The sequence below is a fragment of the Canis lupus genome, chromosome 8 (genome assembly GCF_011100685.1).
Source record: "Canis lupus familiaris isolate Mischka breed German Shepherd chromosome 8, alternate assembly UU_Cfam_GSD_1.0, whole genome shotgun sequence".
NCBI classification, from domain to species: domain Eukaryota; kingdom Metazoa; phylum Chordata; class Mammalia; order Carnivora; family Canidae; genus Canis; species Canis lupus.
Window position 1 is genome coordinate 65703577 of NC_049229.1, and position 23049 is coordinate 65726625.

At 50.6% G+C, this 23049-nt stretch overlaps 1 long non-coding RNA gene across 1 annotated transcript; it reads left to right on the forward strand.

Moving 5' to 3' along the window:
* Nucleotides 1-4652: 4652 nt before the first annotated feature.
* On the forward strand, nucleotides 4653-17429 carry LOC111097155. Its single transcript, XR_005362951.1, has 3 exons — nucleotides 4653-4816; nucleotides 12833-12969; nucleotides 17195-17429. It is a non-coding gene; the product is annotated as an uncharacterized LOC111097155 (long non-coding RNA).
* The last annotated feature ends 5620 nt before the right edge of the window (nucleotides 17430-23049 follow it).

The following is a 23049-nucleotide window of genomic DNA, read 5'->3' on the forward strand; positions in this document are numbered from 1 at the left end:
TCTTCCTTTCATTGAGGCAAGTCCATTACTTGACCCCATGAATCTGGCCTGTGACTTGCTTTGACCAAAGAAGCAGCAGAAATGATGGCATGCCATTTCTGAGCTTCAGCCTCTAGAGACCTTGCATGCTTCCCTTGCTCTTCTGAATCGCTGCCTCTGCCAGGTAAGCGCTCCCAGGCTGGCCTGCTGGAGGATATTAAACTAGCATTTGAAGCAGAGATGAGCCGTCCCATTGGAGGCCATCCGTCAGCAACTTGGAAGCTAACTGTAAAGGTGCACATGAGCCCAGCTAAGAGCAGAACACCCAGTAGAATCAGTCTAAATGGCCTACCATGGAATCATGAGCAAAACAAATGGTCACTATTTGTTTTGAGAGAAACCACTCAGTTTCTGGACAGGTTGTTATGCGGCAAAAGCTAACTGATGCATTTGGTATGGAAGAGAGGAAAGCTGGGTGGGACCAGGCATCCCCGAGGCTGGGACGGGGGGCAGCTCTCAAGGAGGTGCAGGGAAATGAGAATTCAGAGCAGGTGCTGCTTCCCTGCATCCTCAGGGCCAGACAGAAAGTGCTGAGCAGTGGGTCTCATATGTCAGTGACCAAAAACTGCATGCAAGCAGAAAAAAAAAAAAAAAAAAAAAAAAAGCTTGGGTCTAAGGTTGTTATTTATAGCAAAAATTTAAACAGGGAAGCTCTGTCAGTTTTCTGAATTACTGACAGTTGCAGAAATGTTAATACAAATCTTTATAAGACTGGCCAGATGTTCGATATTAAACAAGCATCTGTTTTGTATAAAAGACTTTTTATGCCCCCTGCGCACTGTCTCTCCTCTCTCTCCCTTCCTCGCCCCCCATCCTGATCCCATGATAGATCAGGGCAATAACTGAGGGTAATTGCCTCAGCTCTGGGTTTATTTCGTTTCTGAGTGCCGGTGTCCACGGTGTCAAAAATACACCCCAAAAAATAACCCTGGAAAAGGTTAATAATGGCCTTTCTGGTGTCATATTCTGCACTTTATGTGTTGTGGTAATTACTATCATTAGGGCTGTAAGAATGTCTAGTTATCTTTCTTAATCACATACTATAAAGAAGTGCTTCTGAACACATATCTATTATTTAATCAAAATTTCACAGTTATTGGCATTTGTGCTCCAGCAGGGCTGTGTTTATTTTCTGTTTGCAAGGGGGAGCGTTGCCTCCCAGAGGAGAGGGGGCCCCACGTCCATACCCACTTTCATCACTGTCATAGCATGTGACACTTGGTGCTATTAATATCGGAGACGCCAAACACGTGTGATTACTCCCCACTCCCCGCTTTTTGGTTGCATTCTAGGAAAAGCACTTTTATGAACAAATACAAGGTGGGAACGAATGTCCGAGAAGAACCCTGTGGCCCTGAGCAGAGGATTTGTGGGGCTGAGACCTTCAGGGAGACACCGTTTCCAGGGTTGCAGAGAGAATGGGTGGTAGGACCACTAGGAACCCCCGGGGACGGTCACCTCGCTCCGTGAGTGCCCACCCACTGCTCTGAAGGTGCATCTCCCAAAGAGGCATCCTTGTCCCATTTTGCAGATAAGGACACAGGGGCTAGAGAGAGTCCCTTAGGTCCCCTGGCCGGTGAGCTGGAACTTGAGGCTATGATCGTGTAGCAGCTCTGTGGTCCGCTCCACTGGCTGAACAGTGGCCACCAGCTCGTGTGGCTACTGAGCCCTTTAAATGTGGTGAGTCCACGTGGAGATGTCTGTAGGTGTAGAATCCACACTGGATTTCCAAGACCCAGTACCGAAAAAATGTGAGCTATTGCATTAGTCATTTTTAATATTATTCCAGGTTGAAATGCTATATTGGATATATTGGGTTTAATCAAACATGTGATTGAAACTAGTTTCACCTTTTTTTTTTTTTAACTTTTTAAAATGTCACGACTAGAAAATTTAAAATTACATCCAGGGTTTGCATTTGTGGCTCACATGATATTTTGATTGGATAGTGTGTCACAAACTGAATTTGTATGTTCCTTCGACAACGGGTGCATCTTACTGCTGTAGAGCAGCGGTTCCAGGTGGCGGGGGTGCTGATTTTATCCCCCAGAAGACATTTTGCAACATGTTAGAATCAAGTTTAGGGGTCACAACTTGCTACTGGCATCTAGTGGGTGGGGCCGAGGATGCTGTGCAACCCCCTGCAGGGCACAGGGCGGCCCCCACCAAGGAGCATTCCCTGGCCCAAAGTGTTCATAGCACATAGGCAGAGAACCCCTGGTTTAGGATCATACTTGCATATTTTGTTCTCAATTTGGAGGTCCCCAAGGTTTTCACCGATGCTCTAAGAGAAAGAGGAACAGTGGCATGACGCTGTTCATATTTGATCACTTCTTCCCTTCTGGACACCCTCCTTCCTGACCTTTCTACCCCACAGAATCAGAAGCCCATTTCTGACTATAATTTTTGCATATTCTTGCCACATGGCAGGTGGCCATATTTCCGCAGTGGCATTTTCTGCCAGTGGAGGCCTCCTCCCATGAGAGGATGTACAGCCCCCTTGAGGGATGACACCCTTTTGGGTTGGGAGGCCCTGGCTGGAGGAGGGAGAGGAATAAAGGGGGGTGACCCTGTGTGGGAGGGACGCAGACATCTGGTCCCTGGGCAGACTCTCGGTGGGGGGGTTCCTTACACTTGACATGGGCCCCAGCTGGCAGAAAAGACCAGGGAGAAAGAGTGGAGCCTCACCTTGGGGTACCTGCAGAGGTGCCAAGGACCTGGGTGCTGGCAGGTGCAGGAGGGCTGACTGTCCAGGCCACCCCCAGCTTGGGGCTGTGCATTCTCCAGCAGCTGAGGCGGTGCAGTGCTCTTGGAAGAGTTGGGGATGGCCAGGGCAAACCCACAGGGACCTGGAAAGTGGGGGCCTGAGCTGGAAATACAGAGCACTGGATTGCACCTTTCCACCTTGGGCAGAGCGGGAGTGCTTGGAGGGGGATGCGGGACAGCAGGAACCTGACATTCAGGACAGGCAGGATAGTGAGCTGGCTCAGGGTGAGGGCCTAAATGTATCCCAGGGACGTGTGGCCAGGGCAACATATTTGCTACAATTGGGTGACTGGCATGGCACTCGGGCCCTTAGCTCAGGTGTATGAGAAACGCCACTCGATTTTCTCATGACCAGCTGAGGCATTGACGTGTCAGCTACTCACCAAAGGCTCATGCCCCCCTTCAGGAATGTCTGGGAGTGGCTGTCCAGCCAGGTGGCATTTCCCAGGCACCCCGCCCCCACCACCCCACCTCACATCCAGACTGGAAATGGGTTTCGCATTACCCTGCCCCTGCTCCTGCCCTCATTACTTCTGAGGGCCTGAGGGATGCAGGGTTGACGTCTGGGCTAGGTTTGCCAGCCGAGGACACAAGGACACGAGGGCATGAGGACACTTGGGCATGGCAGAGATGGGAGGATGTGGAGGAATGAATCTAGAGGACCAAGCCAGGGGAGTTGGCGTGTTTCGAGTCCCTGGAAGCTGCTCCAAGAAGCTCAGGCTCCTTTGCTGTGTTGGGCTCATGGGAGTCTGCGAAGTGGCAGGCGGCTGCGTGTACTCCAAGAGGTGTTCAGAAAGCACCTACTATGTAGCAACAGAGGTGGCTGTGATACAGGCTGGAGCCCATAACCGGGGGGAGAAGAGACACAGAAAAAAAAGCAATCACCTTGATTGAGCTCACGCTCTGTGCCAGGCATGACTCTAAATGTCGTATTTTAACTCACTTCCTTCTTCCATCAGCTTGCCAAGGAGATGCTATTATTACCAGCATTTCCGTTTCATAGACCCTGTCATTTTAGTTCCACAGATCAACGGAAGGGTTGGTAACTTACCCAAGGTAATAGAGCTGGGAACCCAAAGCTGGGCAAACAGGCTCCAGAATCCACCCTCACCACCGGGTGAGGCTGTTTCTTGGTGCAGAGAATAAGAAACAACTCCTCTCCCTCCCCCAGCACCCAGGCTAACCCCGATCTCCCTTCCTGTTCTCTGGCAGGATTGACTACACCCCCATCATGTGTACCATAGAATTTTGTTACAACAAAAATTATAGATGTTCATCTCTGCTCATGGGTTGTGGAGGAAGAAGAGGCTGTATTAGGGTTTGTAGCAATGATACGTAGCAAACAACCCCTGTATCTCAGTGGCTCCGAAATGATCTTTTTTTTAAATGTTATTTATTTATTCATGAGAGACACACAGAGAGAGAGAGAGGCAGAGACATAGGCAGAGGGAGAAGCAGGCTCCATGCAGGGAGCCTGACTTGGGACTCGATCCCGGGTCTCCAGGATCATGCCCTGGGCCGAAGGCGGCGCTAACCCGCTGAGCCACCCAGGCTGCCCCCCTAAATGAATTTTTCCTTCCCTCTTACTGGTCTGTGGATCAACCGTGGCTCATCTGGGCTTGACCAGGTTTTCCATCCAGGTGTGCTCCACTGTCTGCCATCCCAGGGCCCAGGCTGAGGACACAGGGATCCCCTGAGCTTGCTTTTCCATCACCAAGGTGGTGGCACAAAAGCGTCAGGATCAGCGATGCTCCTCAAAGCCCCTACTGGGAACCGTCACACAGTCCTCGCTTGTAGTTATAGTCAGTCACGTGGTCAGGCCGACAGCCAGTGGAGTGGGAAGTTGGCTCCACTCACAGGAAGCCATGGCAAAGGAGAACGAGAAGGAAGGTCTGCAAGCAAATGACATGTTGCTCCAAGGCACCAATGGAAAGGGCTTGAACGCAGAAGACGTGGGGAGAATAAGCTCAAGCAGGAGTCTTCCCTGTGGACTCCTGTTGGAGAAAAAGAGGTGAGAGCTCTTGTGGGCACATCTGAGCTTGTAGGTGTGGGGCTGGGAGGAGGTGGATGCTTTGCCCCGTGCCCTCTGCTATCTCCGCAGAGGACTGGGTGAGTCATCCCTTGGGCAGTGAGGCCAGGTGTCTGAAGAATATAGAGGAGGTTCTGAGTGCAACTAGCTCTGTGAATGCGCCAGGAGCTGATCTGGGCTGTGGGAAGGACTGGGGGACAGCTCTGTGGACAGCCCCAGGCTTTCGGTCCCCACCCCTGGGCAGGGGGGGGTCACCATCCTGTCTCAACACTGACTTCTCTTCCACTCACCACGTCAATGTCTTGTCTATTGGGTTTGAGTTGAACACAGTGGCAAACAAGTTGCAAAGAAGTTGTAAATCTTGCCCAAAGAATAGGACTTCTTGATGTCAGCACAAGTGATACTAGGGAGCTACTTGGACTCTGCAGAAGAAGAAGACCCGGTGGTCTTCGAAGAGTTAGTGCTCAATTGGCATCATGGCTGATGACGTGATAGATGTTTCAAATGATTTTATATCAATGGATAAAAAAAAAACCCTCGGGAAAATTGATAAACACTTTAGATTTTTTAAAAAAGATTTTATTTATTTGGCAGAGAGAGAGCACAAGTAGGGGGAACAGCAGAGGGAGAGAGAGAAGCAGTCTCTCCACTGGGCACTGAGCAGGGAGCCTGATGTGGAGCTCGATCTCATGACCCTGAGATCATGACTTGAGCCAAAATCACGAGTTGGACGCTGAACTGACTGAGCCACCCGGGTGCCTCAATTTTCACTTGTACTTTTAAAGACAAAGTTCCAATCACATTATTTTACCAGTTACATGAGATGTTGGTTCCTAATTTTGGCAGACTCATTCCTAATGGCCCGTTGTTCCCTCCTTGGGTGGCGAGGCTCCCACAATGAGCATCCATGAGTTTGTGTCCTCCTCCTGCTGGCAGGGGCTGCAGGTAGCTGTGGCTCTTGATCCCTCTGATGATGAGCTCAGCGCTGCAGCGTCAGCACCCTGCTGGGCCAAGGCCACTGGAAGGATGTGTCCAGGCCCCATTGGTGGGAAGCTGTGTGACGTTACGATGACACGACATGTTCTGTGTCACACTGAAGATAACTGCCCTGGATACAAAAGCTCAGACATTACTGCTTCACCACGTCACGCCCAATATTACGTGGGCTCCGATTACAGTCTGGGGAAGTCAAAATACAATCCAGGATGGGTACATTGTTAAAGTGATTGAAACATGGAAATGAATCTGAGCAGAAAGGTCTAAATCTTACCTGGGTTAGCATTATTGTTATAATAAATAATCGTAATAATCCCATACATTTTATAGCTAGCAAAATCCTTCTTATACATTACTTCGTTTGTCTAGGTTACGGAGAATAAATCTTAAGGCTTAATTTCTCTTGGAAGTATCAATCTCCAGTCTATCCTCTACCTAGCTGCCTTTTTAATGGTCCCAAAGCACAGCCTCCCCGTTCACTCCCTAGCTCAAAAACTTTGAAAAACTTTCTGTGTCTAGAGAGCAAACTCCAAACTCCTTAGACTGCCATTCCAGGCCCCCAGCACCCTGCTCAAAGGTCTCATTCCATCCGTGTCTCTGGATGCTCTTCCTTGGGCATCTTGGGCTTCCTGTCTCCTTGCTGCACAACTCTGGTTTTCACGCTGGTGCCTCTGTCCAGGCGGCTGCCACCCTGTGGATGCCCTTCTCTCACCTCTCCATGTGTGCACCTCACAAAGTGCAGCCTTCAGACAGTTGCCTGAGTCCCCCTGGGAGCTAGGACCTCTTACCTTTGAGATCCCTTTGTACTTTCTCTGAACCCTTCTCAAGACAGCCTGCCCTGTAGTAGAATAAGAGCATACACACAGTCAGTCCCCTCCACTTGGCTGTAAGCTCTTTGGGTGAGCAGGACCTCAGCTTGACCTCCTACCTCAGTTATCGCCCCCCCCCCCCCATCCTGCCAAGTGTCTAGCCAAGAACCGACACAACCTTCTCTGTAAAGAGCCATATGGTCAACATTTCAGGCTTTGAGAACTGTATGGTGTCTGGTGCAACTGTCAGTTCTGCCACTGAGTGGTGAAAGCACCAAACCAACACATAAACACACGGGCATGGGTGGGTCCTTGCGACTTGTTGTGTGACTGCTGTAACCTTGTGCAAAGAGGGAACCTGGAGCCAGTCCCCCGTGGGAGGACACCTGCCACCCTCTAACCCATCACTGTCCACATAGTGGCTTCCCTGCACCCCATCTACTGGATCCCCCCACCCACTTCCCAAAGTGAGCAGCAACTATTGTCACGATTTCATTTTCCACTTGAGGACATGGGCTGGGGGAGTGTGTAAAAGGATTTAACAGAGCCCCAAGGCCATCAAAGGTGGTGCCATCTTCTTTGGTGGAAGCAGAACTGAATGGGGGGACCCAGAGCCATTCCCTTGCAAAAGCTGCCACGACGTATTCTGTCTCGAGGTCCTTTTGCCATCACAACACACAGCCGTGTGCACTGGCACGCCTGCCTTTCTGTAGGAGGAGCAGAAAGCCTCCCCCCTAGAGCCTCAGTATGTAGGGTGAGCCCTCTCTGGAAGCACTGGGAGCCTGTGGCAGGTGCAGGTAAAGATTTGCATGGGGACCCACGTCATAAAGAAGAATGAACTGCTGGGGACCCAAACAGGGAGGAACATCACTCCAAAACAGAATGGAACTGAAGCGCCAGATAGCTAACCATGGGGGTATTTCAAAGCGGAAAGTGGAATGTTTCCAGATCTTTCCTAGGTCACTAGTGACCTGGATGGTCACCTGCATTTCCCTCTCCCCCTCCCACACGAAGACACAGGTAAAAGAAAAACAAAGCTCTCATTTCTCAAGAAGAGACAATATTGTAGCCAGGGAGTGAGGGCATAATCTTTCCTCCACGATTCTTTGAGTAAAAATGCTCCTTTGGAGAGAACTGTAATTCTCTCTGATAATACCCATTATGGTTTTCCATGTGAGTGAAGAGCTAGAGCCAGAGCTTTGAGAAGTTGAACGTGAAGTACAAAGTTTTCTTTTTATATCTTGCGTGATGGGGAAGTTCAGGACCAAACCATTGAAGAGCATTAGCAAAAGAACTCGAAATACAAGGATCCATCCAGGACTCTTAAAAAACAAAACAAAGCAAACCAAGGCTGCTGCTTGCAATCCTCTTCATCTTTCTAATTTTTTCCCTTTTAATGGACCAGAGGAAAAAAAATGATCAAATTAGGATGTGAAACAAAGAGGAACCCAAGTGGGGGCAGGATGCTGCTTCCTCTGGGGATTCTGGGACAGACAGTGAACCGTCCACTCATCCACTGAATTTCCTCCCTCTGCTGAGACTTCCACTCACTCTTGGATCACTTCTTTCCCTTCTCAAACCTCGCTGCCCTCCCTCCTTCCTTCTCTTCCTCCAGTGTTTAAAACCCTGCCTCCCACCTCTCAACATTTAAAAAATTCTTAATGATGCAACCTGAGGTTGCCATGGCAACTGATTTCCTTGCCGAGGCGGTGCTAGAGGCCTGTGATGGCGCTGCCATTGAAATTGCAAATAATTTTGTTTTTCTTTCAAAATTAAGTAGTCTGTCTAAAGTGTCCCACTGTGGGGTTTCCTGCCCCTAAAGAATAAGCCTCCCATGCACTGAAATATCCAGTTATTGCATTTGCTCCATATCTTTTATGACTTCCTTCTTCACCAGCATAGAGACGGTCCCTCTGGAAAAATAAGAACACACTCTTTGTTATTTCTCTTTTGTCAGGGTGAGAAATGCTTCTGATGAAGTCGACGACATTTGATGTCCCCCCCCCACCCTCTTTTAAAATTGTCTTTGGTTTCCCATTCTTAAAAACAGCTAAGTTTCTTTCTCCTTGAATCTTGAGGACAGCTTTGTAAATAGCTCATCAGAGCACAAAGACCCTGTTTGGGGAAGGTCTGGTTTGGTATCACCCTACACAGTCTTGGTGGGGTGTCTCTCCATCTCTCATGTTGCCTTAGCAGCTTCCCAGCACTGGCAGGGGCTGGGCGCCTTCTCGGGGCACTGCCTCTGTTCCCTCAAACCTTGAACACACCTTGCCTGTCTGCCTTCCTGCCTCCCCTCTCTCTTGCCCAAAGCCCACCTCTGAGCCTGCTCTCCCTGAGGTCAGGGCGGTTCCCTAAAGCCATGCCGATGTGGCATGCTCTCTGCCTCAGTTTCCCCTGAGAAGTCGGGATTGTCATCCAAGTGAGCTCAAAGCAAAAACCGGTTCACTGCTTCTGAGGCTCCTCAGGCAGATCAAGAATACAGTTGTGTGGTGCTTGCACAGGACACCACATGCTTTCAGCATCCAGCCCGCAGCCAGGGAGTCCAGTGAACACTCTCCAGTTCTATCCCTGACCTCCCTGGGCCCTAGGACCCCATCAATCCTCCTCCTTTTGAATTTGTCCTTGTTTGGCTTTGATAACAGTGATCTCTCCATGATTTCCTCATAGCCCTGCCCCGTGCTCTTTGGGGGAACCTCACTATACTACCCCAAATTTGTATTTCCAGCCCATGGGTTACCCTCTAAACAAACTCTACACCCATATGACCATCTCCTGAGAGTCACCCCATGGGTATGCCCTAGAGCTCTCTGACATAACAGGTGCCCGCTGGAACCCATCATTTTATCCTCTTGCTCTTCCCTGGTCCTATCAACATTGTAAGTTGTATCATTGTCCATAGGACAGAAACCTGAGAGGCAGCTTTGGATCTTCTCTCCTGCAGGCTCTATGGTCAACCAGTTAGCAGGTATGTCAGGCCTACACCGGAAGAGCCCCCCACGCCATGCCCAGTAGGCTTTACCACCCCCTGCAGTAGCCTCCTGATCGTGGTACCTCCCGCCTCCCGTCCTGCCCCTCTCAGCCACGAACGAGCTCTCTCTGATGCAAACAGGAGCGGGACAGCCCCCCGCAACAAGCAAAACATCCTTGCATTGAGGGTGCAAGTACAAGTCCTTGGTTTTGTCTTTCTGGGCTTGACAAGCCTCCAGGGGTCATCCTGGGCCAAAGGAAGGCTCTAGGCCAAGGGGAGACAGAGTTACTGTGTGGGTTGTTATTGCCCATTTCTCAAGATTTCTTGGCAGACTGTCTGCATCTCGCCAGGGCAGAGGCAGGACATGGACATGAGCCTTCAAGCCCTACACTTTTCCTGGAGGATGAGGATTGGTTGCCAGGGGCAGGGGACTCATACTCTTTCTTTCCTTGTCCCTCCAACTTGTGGCATGCAGCCCACAAACCATAACAGCATGACCGTCTCGTGACATTTGAGTGGCTTGGGTGTTTATTCAATTCCTACTTTCGGGTGCACCTGTTCTGGGCCAGGTCCCGTGGATGTTGCATCCAGATGCTCAGCACCCTTCATGCACCTGCCCGCAGAGGCCGTAGGAGTGAAGAATCATCCTACGGCTAGGATGAAGGAGCAGGTAAGAAATCACCCCTGTCCTCCAGCAGCCCCCAGTGTAGGGGATGAGTGGACACCAGAAGGGGCCACTGTAAACGATGGGGGGTGCTCCACAGCTCTTTGCTGGGTGACCTCAGGCAACCATCTTTACTTCTGCAGCCACTGGTTCGACATCTTTTAATGGAGCGAATGGGACCTTCCTGTGGCTGGACTGGGGGAGCTGCACAGGCCTGGGTGGATTCCCAGCAACCCCTCAGTGACTATGCCCTTGGTCACATTGTATAACCCCATGGTCTCAGTTTCTCTATCTGCGAAGTGGGAAGAGCCAGGGTCTCCACCTACAGGACTACGTCAAGGGTCAGATGAGAGCAGGTGTGTGTCAGAAGATGCTCAGGGCAGCGACCTCCCCGCTGGGGAGTTTCCTGGGTACATGGAGCGGAGAGCTGGGGGAGTTGGTCAGGCAAGGTGTCCCGGGAGAGGAGAATGAACAGTGAAGTGTGTGGGTAAGAAACAGCAGGGGTGCAGGTGTGTGAATGTGCTGTTTGTGAGATGTGTGTGGTGTGTGTATCTGTGTGTGTATCTACCTGTATTGTGTGTGTGTGTGTGTGTGTAAATGTGTCTGTGTGTCTGTGTGGCATGTGTGCATGTGGCATATGGGTATTTATCTTTGTATGAGTGTGTCTATTCGTGCGTGTGTCGTATCTGTGTGGTGTGTGTGTGTGGTCCATATGTGTCTATCTGTGTGTGTGTGATGTGTGTGTGAATGTGAGCCTAGTGTGCAGTCTGCATGTATCTATCTGTGGCCTGTATGTGTATCTGAATATGTGTCTGTTTGCCTATGTGTGTGTCTGTGGGGTGTGCATATCTGTGTGTGACGTGTATGTGATGTGTACGGTGTGTGTTTCTATCTCTGTGTGTGTCTATCTATGTGTGTATGCGCGTGCGTGATATTGTCATAGGCACCTGGTGGCGAGACATGGGGCTGGAGAAGCAGACACGTGTCTCACCGAGGGTGACCATCTGGGCCTTGTTAGAGAGCTGTGACTTTGCCTTGAGGGGCCCTGGGAGCCACTGGAGGTTGAGCAGGGGTGTAAAGTGTCATCCGGCCCCTCTGGCCAGCAGGGGTGTGGAGGGGAGAGGACAGCCAAGGACTGTTAGGAGCATTCTGGGAGGTTCAGTGGTAGCGGCCAGCAGAGCCCAACCTGGTAGAAAGTGTCTAGACGATTCTTCACTCCTCCTACGGCCTCTGCAGGCAGGTGCATGAGGGGTGCTGGGCATCTGGACTCAAGCGAGCCTCGCCCCTTCCATCCGGTGGCTCACAGGATAGGAGACCTACCTCTGCTTTCCCCCACTCCATGCATTTAAAGAGTTTCTAGAATGTTCTCACCTTGTTGGGATTTGAGACAAAATCGCACATGCTGAAAATTCCAGACCTATAATTTGGCAAGCTTGGAATAACCGTAATTTAGCACCTGGGGGAAGCAGTTCCCGACACACAGTAGGTTCTCAACAAATACTCGGTGAATGAACGAATGGTTTCTGGGTGTGTTCCCCGTTTTGTTCAAAGAGCAGACACATCCACCTCTTGGGGTTCCTGGCTTGTGTCCTGGGTCAGGGCCCAGCCTGGCTCCGGCCGTGCGGGCTCTGCACACCTTTAGCCGACAATCCTCTCCGGCCTCCGCGTCCTTTGGGGCAGCGGGCCTCCTCCCTCACACTGAGGGTGCTGAGGATGGATGGCGTGCTCCCTGGGGGACAAGAAAGGACGAGAGCCCTCGGCCTGGGTTTGCTCAGTGAGAGGCTCGAGTTCTGGGGTGGACAGGCCTGAGTCCACGCACACCCCGCCGCGGGGGATGCCCGGTGAGACCACATTCCAGAACAACAAGCAGGGCTCTTAGGTATTTTCCATTTAGTCTCAACCAGGAGGTGCTAGGTAGCTTTGTGAGGCATAAGTGCCTTAGGGATTAGAGAAATTCAATTAAATTCAGATAACCTTCACATTCACCATCCAGTTTCCACACACCCAACCAGACCCCGGAACCATCTCCAATTTGCCCAGCATTAACCCCCTTCTCTTTGTGTCTCCCCACTATCTACTGAGATAAATGGAGGTGCCCGGAGAAAATGCTTCCTTTTGAGCAAAGTCGATTTACCCGGCATCACTGGGGGTTAGGGATGGCTCAGAGCCTTGAGTGGAAACAGAGAGTGTGTCTATTTACCTGGAGAGCTTCCTCTCCAGCTCCTTCACACGAGGCATCCTAACGTTGGCAGAACAATGCCTGCAATCCGCCGGTCGAAGCAGCCCCCCAAGCAGGAGGCAGCGCGATTCGCGGGAGTCAAGGTCTTCTGTGATTGCACGAGAACACTCGGTAATGATGATAAAGCACTCAGAAAGTAATGATGTACTTCAATGTACACATGAAGCACTTTTAATTTTTTTCTTTTCGACAAAGAGAAAATTGAAGTGGGCAGCTTCGGTGAAACGTACACCTCTGTCCCTAACTCACGCTGAGTGGCGGATCTAGGAATGTGGGCGCCGGGGCCGAAGGCATTATTGCCAACAAAAAAATTCTTTTACAGGTGACAAGCGAACCTTTGGCTCTGCTGCTTCTCTTGCCTATGAAAGCGTTTCTGCTAAAGCGCTGCTTCAGGAGTGGGGTGCTCCGCTGGTGTCTATGGGATGTGGACGTTCGGAGCGAGACTTGTAGATGGAGGAGGTGAGGTACAGCTTGCTGGTGGGTGGGGGAGGCATGCTACAATCCTTTTCGGGAGAGTAGGGGTCTAGTTCCCAGTGTGTGTCAGCAGATGGGAACCCAAGGAGAGCCCCGATGAGCAGGACATGTATTGGCTAGCTTTTGCTACAAAGTGCTGCATAACAAACAACCCTTACACCCAGTGGTTTTAAATAACACTTCTTATAAATCTGCAGATTGGCTGGGCTTAGCTTGGCAGCTCTGCTTCACCATGGATGTGCTTGGTGGGGTGACTCTGCTCCTCACATGTTTAATTCTGGGCCCCCCGGCAGAAGGGACGATGGCTACCCAGGGGGAGGGCTTCTTAGGCGAAGGCAGAAGCACAAGACAACATGGTCTCTTAAGGCTTAGGTTTGGAGCTGGCTAACTTCCGCTGGCCCATATGCCATTGGCCAGAGAAAGTCGCATGGCCAAACCCAAAGTCATCAGGTGGAGGTAATACAGTGTCCATGAGGCCATGATGAGTGTCTGCCATGTACATTTACTCACTCTGGTCTGTTAGATCCACTTTCTCATTTTTTCTTCTTAACAGTTCTAGAAAACAGGAATTATTATGCCCATTTTACAGAGGATATTTGGTGAGGTAAAGTAACCTCAAGGAGATTACATAGCAGAGTCGGGATGAAAACCTAGGTCTGCCTAACTCCAAAACCCAGCCCTTCATGCATCCATCCATCCATCCAGTCATCATCCATCCATCCATCCATCCATACATCCATCCATCTATCCATCCATCCATTCACATATTCATTCTTTCAACCAGTATTTCTTGAGCACTCTTCATAATAAAGACAATGAGCATGAGGAGATGTCAGTAAAATGAAGGAACAGAAGACAGACATGTTGTTCAAGCACCTACTGTGTGCAGAGCAATTTTACATAGGAAATCCAGTTTAATTCTTACAACAGCTTGAGGAAAATTTTGTGTGGTTTGGCAATGGGGAAAAAAGACAGGGAACTCTGTCCCTTGCCCCAAGATCATACAGCTGGTAAAGGCAAAACCAGAATTGAAATTCAGCCCTTCTGACTCCCTAAAGCCTCTTGTTTCCAGATGCCTTACCATCTGTCCTCCTCGGGTTTGTGTCTCTGAACGGGCACATCCAGCCACAACTCTTGAGCATTTCCTGGTAGGAAAAATCTCATCATGTTGCTCCACTCACAACCCTTGGTGAAAGCCCAGGGGAGCCTGCGTTGAGAGTTGCAGGCTGGGATTTGTCCCATGGTACTGCATCTCTGCATCTCTGATGGCCAGAGATGACAGGACTGTGACAGGAGAATCAGAACAGAGGGAAGAGGTCCTCAGCTGCTCATGGTGCCATGCCGATGGTGCTCCATTGTAAGGACTCCTGGTAGAGCATCACCTGAGCTGTGTGCTCCTTCCCAGGCTTCTAGTGCCCAGGAAAGGACTGTCGTTGCTTCTGGCTGGCTGCAGTGTCTTTCTGAGCCCTTGGGGACAGCCTGCTGGGGACTGGATTTTTTTTAGGAGTTTATTTATTTATTTGAGGAAGAGAGAGAGGCAGAAACAGATAATAAGCAGCAGGGAGGAGACAGAGGGGGACAGAGGCAGACTCCCTGTTAAGCTGGGAGCCCAACATGGGGCCCGATCCCAGGACCCCGAGATCATAACCCAAGTAGAAGGCAGATGCTTAACTGACCGAGCCACCCAGGCACCCTTGGGGACTGGAATATTATCTCGAGGTTGCGAAGCCAGAGATAGAAGAGACCTGGGAACTCCCCCCACCACACACAAGTGGGAAGATTGAGTGTGGAAATGTAGCAGCAGCTGCTGGTGTTCCACCTGGACCCTCTGCAATCATGGACATGGTCACACCCACTTGAAGAGCCAGTGGTGCACCCTTTTTGCTGGAGGACTGCCCTCAGGAGTGAAGTCCACTTAGCTCATGTACCTAAAGGGCCAACGGTGTTTGGGTATCAAAATATGAATACCACAATGCCCTTGTGTCTCATTGGGACAACCTGACATGTGCCAGGATGCTTGAGGGTTTGCATCACAGTTGCCATCTGTGGCATTTTGCTGGACACCACCACCTTGTGTGGGCCCCCTTCCCTCCCCACCCCACTTTTACTGCTCCTCTGGAAACAGGAACAATCAATGATTTCACAGGAATTCTCACTAGGGGGGGCTGCTTCTGGGGAACCTGACCTAAGTCAGAGAGGTGTAAAAGTCTAAGAGAGAAACAACTACTAATTTTAAACCAAGCAAAGCCAGCTCCAGTTTTATTTCCAGCTAGGTTGACCACCTCCGAATCCAGATGACCAAAGGTCATTGGTATGATTGGGCTTTTGTTAGGTAGCCTGGCCATTCTCCATCTGATTAGTTCAGCAAACCTGAACCAAGCCTCACCTGCATGCCAGGCACTGTACACCGTACACCGAGAGACAACCAGGGAGTGGATAAACCCATTGGCCATAGTCAAGGGTGATGGTAGAAGATGTGCAGGGGACACAGAGGAACACAGCTTGTTGTGAGGGTGTGGTGGGGCAGGTATGGATATCCTGTAGGAAGTGGGTAGGGCTGGTGAGGTGTAAGTCAGGTGGGGGTGGGGAGGCCATTCCAGGCAGAGGGAACAGTGTGAACAATGGCATGGAGGCACAGCAAGGGGTGGCTCAGAGTTGCTGAAATATTAAGTTCAGGGCAGAGCGTAGCACATGTGACTAGGAAAGCCAGCAAGGGGCAGAATCAGAAGGGCTCTGTAGACCACTGTTAGGAGTTCGCCAATATCCAGGGTAGCTATGGTGTAGTTTGAGCAGGATGGTGACATGGTCCCACAGATTTTAGAGGGCACACATCTGTTGCAGTGTGGAGGACAGCCTGGAGAAGTCCGGCTGGAGACAGGAGGCCACTGCCATGGCGATGAGAGCCTGAACTGGGGAGATCCTGGTGAGCAGGAGACTCCTGTCTTGCACTTCAGCTCTGGTCACATCAAAGATCTCAGATTCCCTCCATCATGCCTTTCTTTCTCATGGTGCTGTGTCTGCTCATGCTGGACCCTCTTTCCAGACTCCCCTCAGACTGCTGGACCCCTGGGCTCTCTCTCGCTCACCCATCAAGCCTCAGCTCAACCACCACCTTCTGTGACCGACTTTCTCTAGCTTCCCAGGGCCAACTAGGGACCTCATCCTCAGTGTCTCCAGTGTACCAATACCCCCATCTATGTGCCCACTGCTCTAGGAACCCCTTGAGAGTCAGGCCACCTTTTCCCTTTCTGTGTCCCCTCTGCTCAGCGCTGTGCTTCTTGGCCTACAAATGGGCTCCAAAACACATCAAGGGAAAGACTATAATGGAGAACTGCTAAGGGCTGAAACAAGGACAGGGACCGTGCCATGCATCTGTGACCCCAGCAGTCAGCAGAGCCTGGCGTGGAGTGGAAAGTGGCTGCATGTGGACTGATCGCTCATCACGGCGTGAGATATGGGGAGGGGGTACAGGGAACAACTATAGTTCTCTGGGTTTTCTCAGGGTCCTGAGGTGGGGGGATTGTATGTGCCTCCACCACCAGAGCTTCCACTATAGATGAATCAGAGTTACGAGCAATTCAGTCCCCTCACACTGCTGACTGGCCTGGCAGCCCGCCCTGTGGTCAATGGGTCCTTCCAGCCTGTGTCCCCCCCGCCTTGGAATGCTCTCCTCACTCAGCCAGTGCAAGTTTACAAGGGTGCAGGGGAGGGTCTCTGGGCCAGGCTTAGAAGTGGCACCCCTTCCTTTTGCCCACATTCCCTTGGCCAGAGCTCAGTCCTGGGGCCGCACCTAACCGGAAACTGGAGCATCTAGTCTACCTGCATGACCCTGGGGCAAGGAGATGAGTGCTGATGGACACACAGCAGTCTCTACCACCGGCGAGTTGCTTAGCCTCTCCACGGTAGCTTCTGCTACAAATGGGGAGTAATCATACCCTCTTCCACTGTCGTCCTGCGGGGTGATGGTGCTGCCACGGCATGGATTCTCCTTAGAAAGTGGCCACACTGGGATCTCTTAGCTCTCTCACTATCCTTCTGAAGCTGTTGTTGCTGTTCTCAGACCAGGCCTCAGTACCATGGTGTGGGGACAAGGCCTACTGTCGCCCTTAGCAGCATCCCACAAAAACTCCCACGTCCAGAGCAGGAGGAAAACCCACAGTTCCCCCTTCCAGCTTCCACACGTCCCCTGATTGCTGACGCCTTCCCCCAGCAGGTGCATGAGATAGAGACGAGGCATCTGAAGGACCTCTGCACACTTGCATTAAGCCCTGGCCAGCGTGGCACTGTGCGTCCCAGCCCGGCCTCTGCATCCTGATGGCTGTTGTCACACTCACTCAAACTATCTGGAAAAATAAACTTTATTGACTTCATTTTCACCTTGAATGGAAACGTGTAAGTCTGCATCTTGCAACAGAAATGCTTTCAGAGGACACCCCCCTTCTCAAATTCCTCCTTCTTTAAATAAAAGCCTCCTTTTCTCTCTGCCTCTGTCTTTCTTCCCTTGGCTGTGTTGTTCAGCGGGCAGCATTATGTGGAGGTTTTTCTACAGTGGGAGCCTTTGGTGACCCTGTCTTAAAAAACTGCTTAAGCATTCAGTAATAGCCCATACAGTGGCTCTCTAAAAATAAACATCTGCTTATAAAGAATTTAACCTGGGAACGCCATGCTTTAGGGGAGAGGGCATCCTTAATGGACACTTAGTGCGGAGCCGAAAAGGACTCTATTGCAGCTGAAAACTGACAGCCTCTCGTTGTCATGATACCAGGGATATTGTAGCAGCTGGGCTGGGGGGCTGGAGAGGTGGCCATGATGGTGGTGGGCTGGGAACCAGGAAAGAAAGGCGCCTAGGACAGACTTTATTGGTCTTTGGACCATCCTTTGGCCACCTGTGAAGAGCGAGAGGTGGAAAAGAAGCCAGGAAGGATGGGAAGAGGAAGCACGTTGGGTGCAGCCAGACTCGGTTTCCTTTTCTGGTTTTGCCACCTCCTGGCTTCTGGATTCTGTGCACACCCTCAATGTCCTGAGCTCCACATCTTCATCCCTAACCTGGAGATGCCAAATCCACACTGTTAGGGGTGCTGGAAGGATTAGGGATGGAGTATGTGAAATTCCCGGGGACAGTCTGGCAGATAATGAGCATTTAATAATACAGTGGTGGTTATAACTGAGGCCACTCATCTGGAGAAGGCAGGTGGAAGCATTGTGGGTTCAGCTCAGAAAGAGGCAAAACTCTCCATGTTGGGTCCCAGAACCCAGAAATGGGAAGCATGCAGGAGCATGGCTGGAAAGATGCAAACATTGGGTGGGGATTTGCTTGAAGCCATTTCCAACTATTGATGCTACAAGCATCATCTGTTGGGCTCTCCCCAGCACAAGGCCCCTGGGGATGTTCCATTTCCCAGGTGAGGGGGCTGTGGCTCAGATCTGGGAGCACTCAGCCCGTAGGGGAAGCTGGGGTGCAGACCCAGAATGGGCTCTCTCTTGCACACAATGGTAATTCCCTTAGTGCTTACCCCTTAAAACCTCCCCCCACCAAAAACAATAAATAGTAACTCAGTTGTTCATCGGATGGCTCATCAGTGTGAATTCCACTGTGGCCCACAGCACACAGTACCTAGACGGTGTATGGATACAGGGAGGGGAGAGGCAACCACACCTCCACTCCCGTGGAGCCCCATGTGGGTTGTGAGCTAGAGATGACTAGGCAATGACAAGTGTTGGCAATGATGAGAAAGAGCAGAACCCTCCTACACTGCGGGTGGGAATGTGAAATAGTGCAGTCACTTGGGAAAACAGTCCAGCAGTTTCTCAAATGGTAAAACATGGAGTCACCATAGGATTCAGCAATTCCAGTTCTAGGTATGCACCCAGAAAGAATGAAAACCTGTACACAAATGTTCATAGCAGCACTATTCATAGTAGCTAAAAGGTGGACACAATCCAAATGTCCATCAGTGGATGGACGGATAAACAAGATGTGATCTGTCCATACAACGGAATACTGCTGAGCCATAAAAGGAATGCGGCACTGACCCCTGCTACCAGGTGGGCAAGCCTTGAAAACAGTGTGCTGAGTGAGAGAAGCCAGTCATGCGAGCCCACATGTTGTGTGGTTCCATTGGTATAAAATGTGCAGCACAGGCCAATCTATAGAGACAGAGAATAGATGAGTAGTTGATTAGGGCCGGGGGGATGAAAGAATGAGAGGTGATAGCTAAAGGGTACAGGGCTTATTTCTGAACTAATGAAAGTGTTCAAAATTGGCAGGGGTGATGGTTGTGGACATCTGGAAATACATTAAAACTGTGGAATCATACAGTTTAAACAGGTGAATTGTATGTTCTGTGTCAATAAAGCTGTTCTTTAAAAAGATGAGTTGGTGGGATGCCTGGGTGACTCGGCAGTTGGGCAGCTGAGTTCAGCTCAGGTCGTGATTCTGGGATCCAGAGTTGGGTCCTGCATTGGGGTCCTGTGAAGAGTCTGCCTCTCCCTCTGCCTATGTCTCTGCCTCTCTCTGTGTGTGTGTGTCTCTCATGAATAAATAAGTAAATAAATAAATAAATAAATCTTTAAAAATAAAATAAAATAATAAAATAAAATAATAATAAAATAAAATAAAATAAAATAAAATAAAATAAAATAAAATAAAAAGAAGAGTTGGAGAGGTATGTTTGCCAGAAAAAGAAAATTAGAGTGTTCTTTTCAGATGATTCTGGAAGATGCTCAGTGGAGAGAAGCAGCCAATTCTCCCTTTTACACAACTGTTATGAAGATGAATGGATACTGCATGTAAAGGCAACTTGCTTGACACCTGATATTTGGAGGACTTCCACAAACAAGTCTGTTTTCCTTAGTGTAGACTTAAAATCCCAACGGACTTTCCAAGGCCAATAGGGTTTCCTACCTACTTTGAGGTAGGAAAGCGCTGTAAGCCAGCATTTCTAAAAGGGAGGAAGCAGGTGAGAGTGTCCCATAGCCAACTGACCTTGGGCAACACTTGACCTCCTGTAGGAGGTCACCTGCACCTGTTACTGTATGTGTGAGTCTAGCCAAGGACCCTCCAACCCCACCCCAAAGAGCATCTAGTGGATCAGTTTTCCAGGAAACCAATGTGGGAAATATTTGAGCCTGTTAAGACCTGTATCAAAGTGTCAAGAGCATTCTAAGACTGCAGAGCTGGATCCTTTCTTCAGGGGCACAGCAATCACACCAGAGCTGCTCTTGTTGATCCAGTTCAAGGTCCCCACTGTGTTAACTTAGCTTCTTCCCCCCTGGCCCTCAGGCCACCCACCTTTCAGCTAATGGACCTCACAAAGTGCTCCAACGCCACTTGGGCGTGGTGCCTAGGGGGTGTGCAAGGTTGGGAAGGTCTCTCGAGTGCCTGGGAGCAAGCCAACAAGGCCATGTAGCTCAGGGGTCATCCTATGCCATGAAAGAACCAAGCCTTGGCCTGCCCCAAGAGAGGGTCTTTACCTTCTTGAAGCCTGTGACAACACCTCAGACAGCAGAAGGCGGTGGGCTCTCAATCAGGGTCCCCCCTGAAGACTGCTCCCCAATTCCCCAGTTGGACTTGCCCAAGAGCTTTCTGAGGACTCAGCTCTTCCTATGTGAAATGGGGTAATAATTCCTGTTTCTTCTAGTATGGTGAGGTTTAAATGAGACGAGTTTCTGTGAAAACACCAGCAGAGGACACAGAGTAAACTGTTGTCCATCAAAACTTCAACATTGTCTTCGGTGTTGTCGTCATCATCGATGAAGTGGTCCCAGGTGGCCACACCCTTCCAGATCACTCAGGTAGGTGCCTTTGCAGAGTGTTGCATGCTACATCCATTGCACATTCCCTGGAATTGGGAAACGGCCTCCCCACGTTCGGGCAAAGAAACTGAAGTGTGTCAGATGACTTAGCTGCAGTCAAGTTTCCCTAGGAGGGAGGATACGATAGAGGTTAGGTTTCAGCCCAGATCGCTTGGAGCACTAGTCTTTTTCCTCTCTGGTGAGCCCCTGCCTTCCCCTGAGATGCACCTAGCACTGTTTTAGCAGAAGACCTGCAGAGCACTAATGAGGGGTCTGTTTAAAAAGCCAGAGCACATCACCCCCAGACATCCACCTAATGCATTCGTGCCATAGGTCATTGGCTGGGGTGCCCTAATTAACGGGATCTGTCTGGTGGGGCTGGTTTTGAGGGCGGTCCATGCCTGTGGAGACATTGGCTGCTTCCATCAGCCTAAGAAGAGAGCTCCCAGCAGCCAAGCAGGGGGCAGGGGCCTGGGTGCCAGACCCTGGGGCCCGCTGAGAAATGTCCCAGGTGGGTGGATCATCTGTCTGCCTGGTAAGTTGTTTCCTGCCTCATGGGAGAAGGCAGTTTATTGAGTTCCCGCTATGCGCTAGGCATAGTGCTGAGTGCTTGGGAATCAGCAGGGAGAAAATGGGCAAGAACCCCTGCCCTGGTGCAGCCTACAGCTGATTGACAGGGGGCAGATGTAAACACCTGAGAAAACACAGTTTAGGGTGGGGTAGGTGGTAATAGGTCCTACGGGGAAGATCAAGCAGGAGCCAGATGGACCAGGGTTGATGCTAAGGAAGGGGGTGGGGAACACTGGCTTCTCTACCACATGGGATGGGCGGCCAACTGGGGTCACAGACATAGGTGCCAGCGGGCAGGCTGTGGGTGGTGGCTGGGTGAGGAGCCTCAGCAGGGCATTCTGGACAGCAGGGCTTATAGAGCGAGGGAAGAAGTGGGAATGGGCTAGAATTTGGACACTGGGTGGGTACCCCAAATGAGGTTATGGACTCGGGCACATGGATGCTCTGAAGGATGGAAACAGGAAGACAGCCTTGTGTGAATTTCATCTGTGGGTCCCCGGGAGGTCTCATGTCTGGGGTGCAGGCCCATCGGTAAGAATTCATTGAAACAAATGTGGTCTTTGTCTCAAAACTCACCCAGTGAGTTGTGCTGCAATACTTTTGTGTTAAAAGCATTACTCTAGGGGTCTGGGTGGCTCAGTCGGTTAAGCGTCTGATGGTTTTGGCTCAGGTCACAATCTCAGGGTTGTGAGACCCAGCCCTGTATCGGGCTCCACGCTCAGCATGAAGTCTGCTTAAGATTCTCTCTCTCTCCCTCAGCCCCTCCCCTGCTCTCTCTCAAATAAATAAAAAAATCTTTTAAAAAGTATCACTTTAGCACACATTTGATGTGTGTCACAAATTTTATGACCTTTGCGGCATTTCTGTATTTCTGGCCCCTTCTCGGCCTTTGAGAAAGTAGCTTCCATCCCTGAGCTGACCACTTCAGTCATTCCACAGGAATTAAATACTTACTGCTGCTAGTCCATGGCCAGCAGCATCCCAGGTCTGGGGGTCTGGCTGTGAACAAACAGACAACAGTACCTGCCCTCCTGGGGCTTATGCTCTTGACAGTTGGAGAACAACAGGTAAAATATATTGTATGTCAGATGGCCATACCATGAATGGTCATACTGTTCACCATGAGGACAAACTAGGGACAGGAGCCAGTGGACAGAGCCTGGAAGGGAGGATGGGGAGCAGGGATGGAACTCGGGGCTTAGTGCTCTGCACCACATGGGGATGAGAGGTAACGTGGGAATCCTGGATGCCTTGGGGTGGCTGATGTAACCTGAGGGAGGAGCACTGCGGTGTCTGTCCCCAAGACCTCAAGGCAAAAGGTGACCATGAGTCTGTGAGTGGTGTTGGGTGGGAAGAGTGGGGGTCTTGCCAGGAGCAGGCAGGCTTCCTAGAGCCCTCTCTTCACCTCTGCCAGTGGAACCCTGGAAGCCAGGGGCAGAAGTCTTCATCGAAGCAAGTAGAGTTCCTTGGGGTGGGGTGGGGTCAGGATGGCATGGGGAGATGGAGGACCCCCACATCCACTCTTGTGCAGAAGGCTCACTGTGCTTCTCTCCTTCCGAGCCTATTCTCTGGCCCATGGGGCAGGGAAGACCAGGGAGCTCATGCTCTAAGAGCCACCCTCAGCCAATGAGAAAGGATAGTCAGTGGGTAAATGTTTAACTCCCTTGGTTCCAGGGGGGACCATTCTGAGGTGTGATCTAC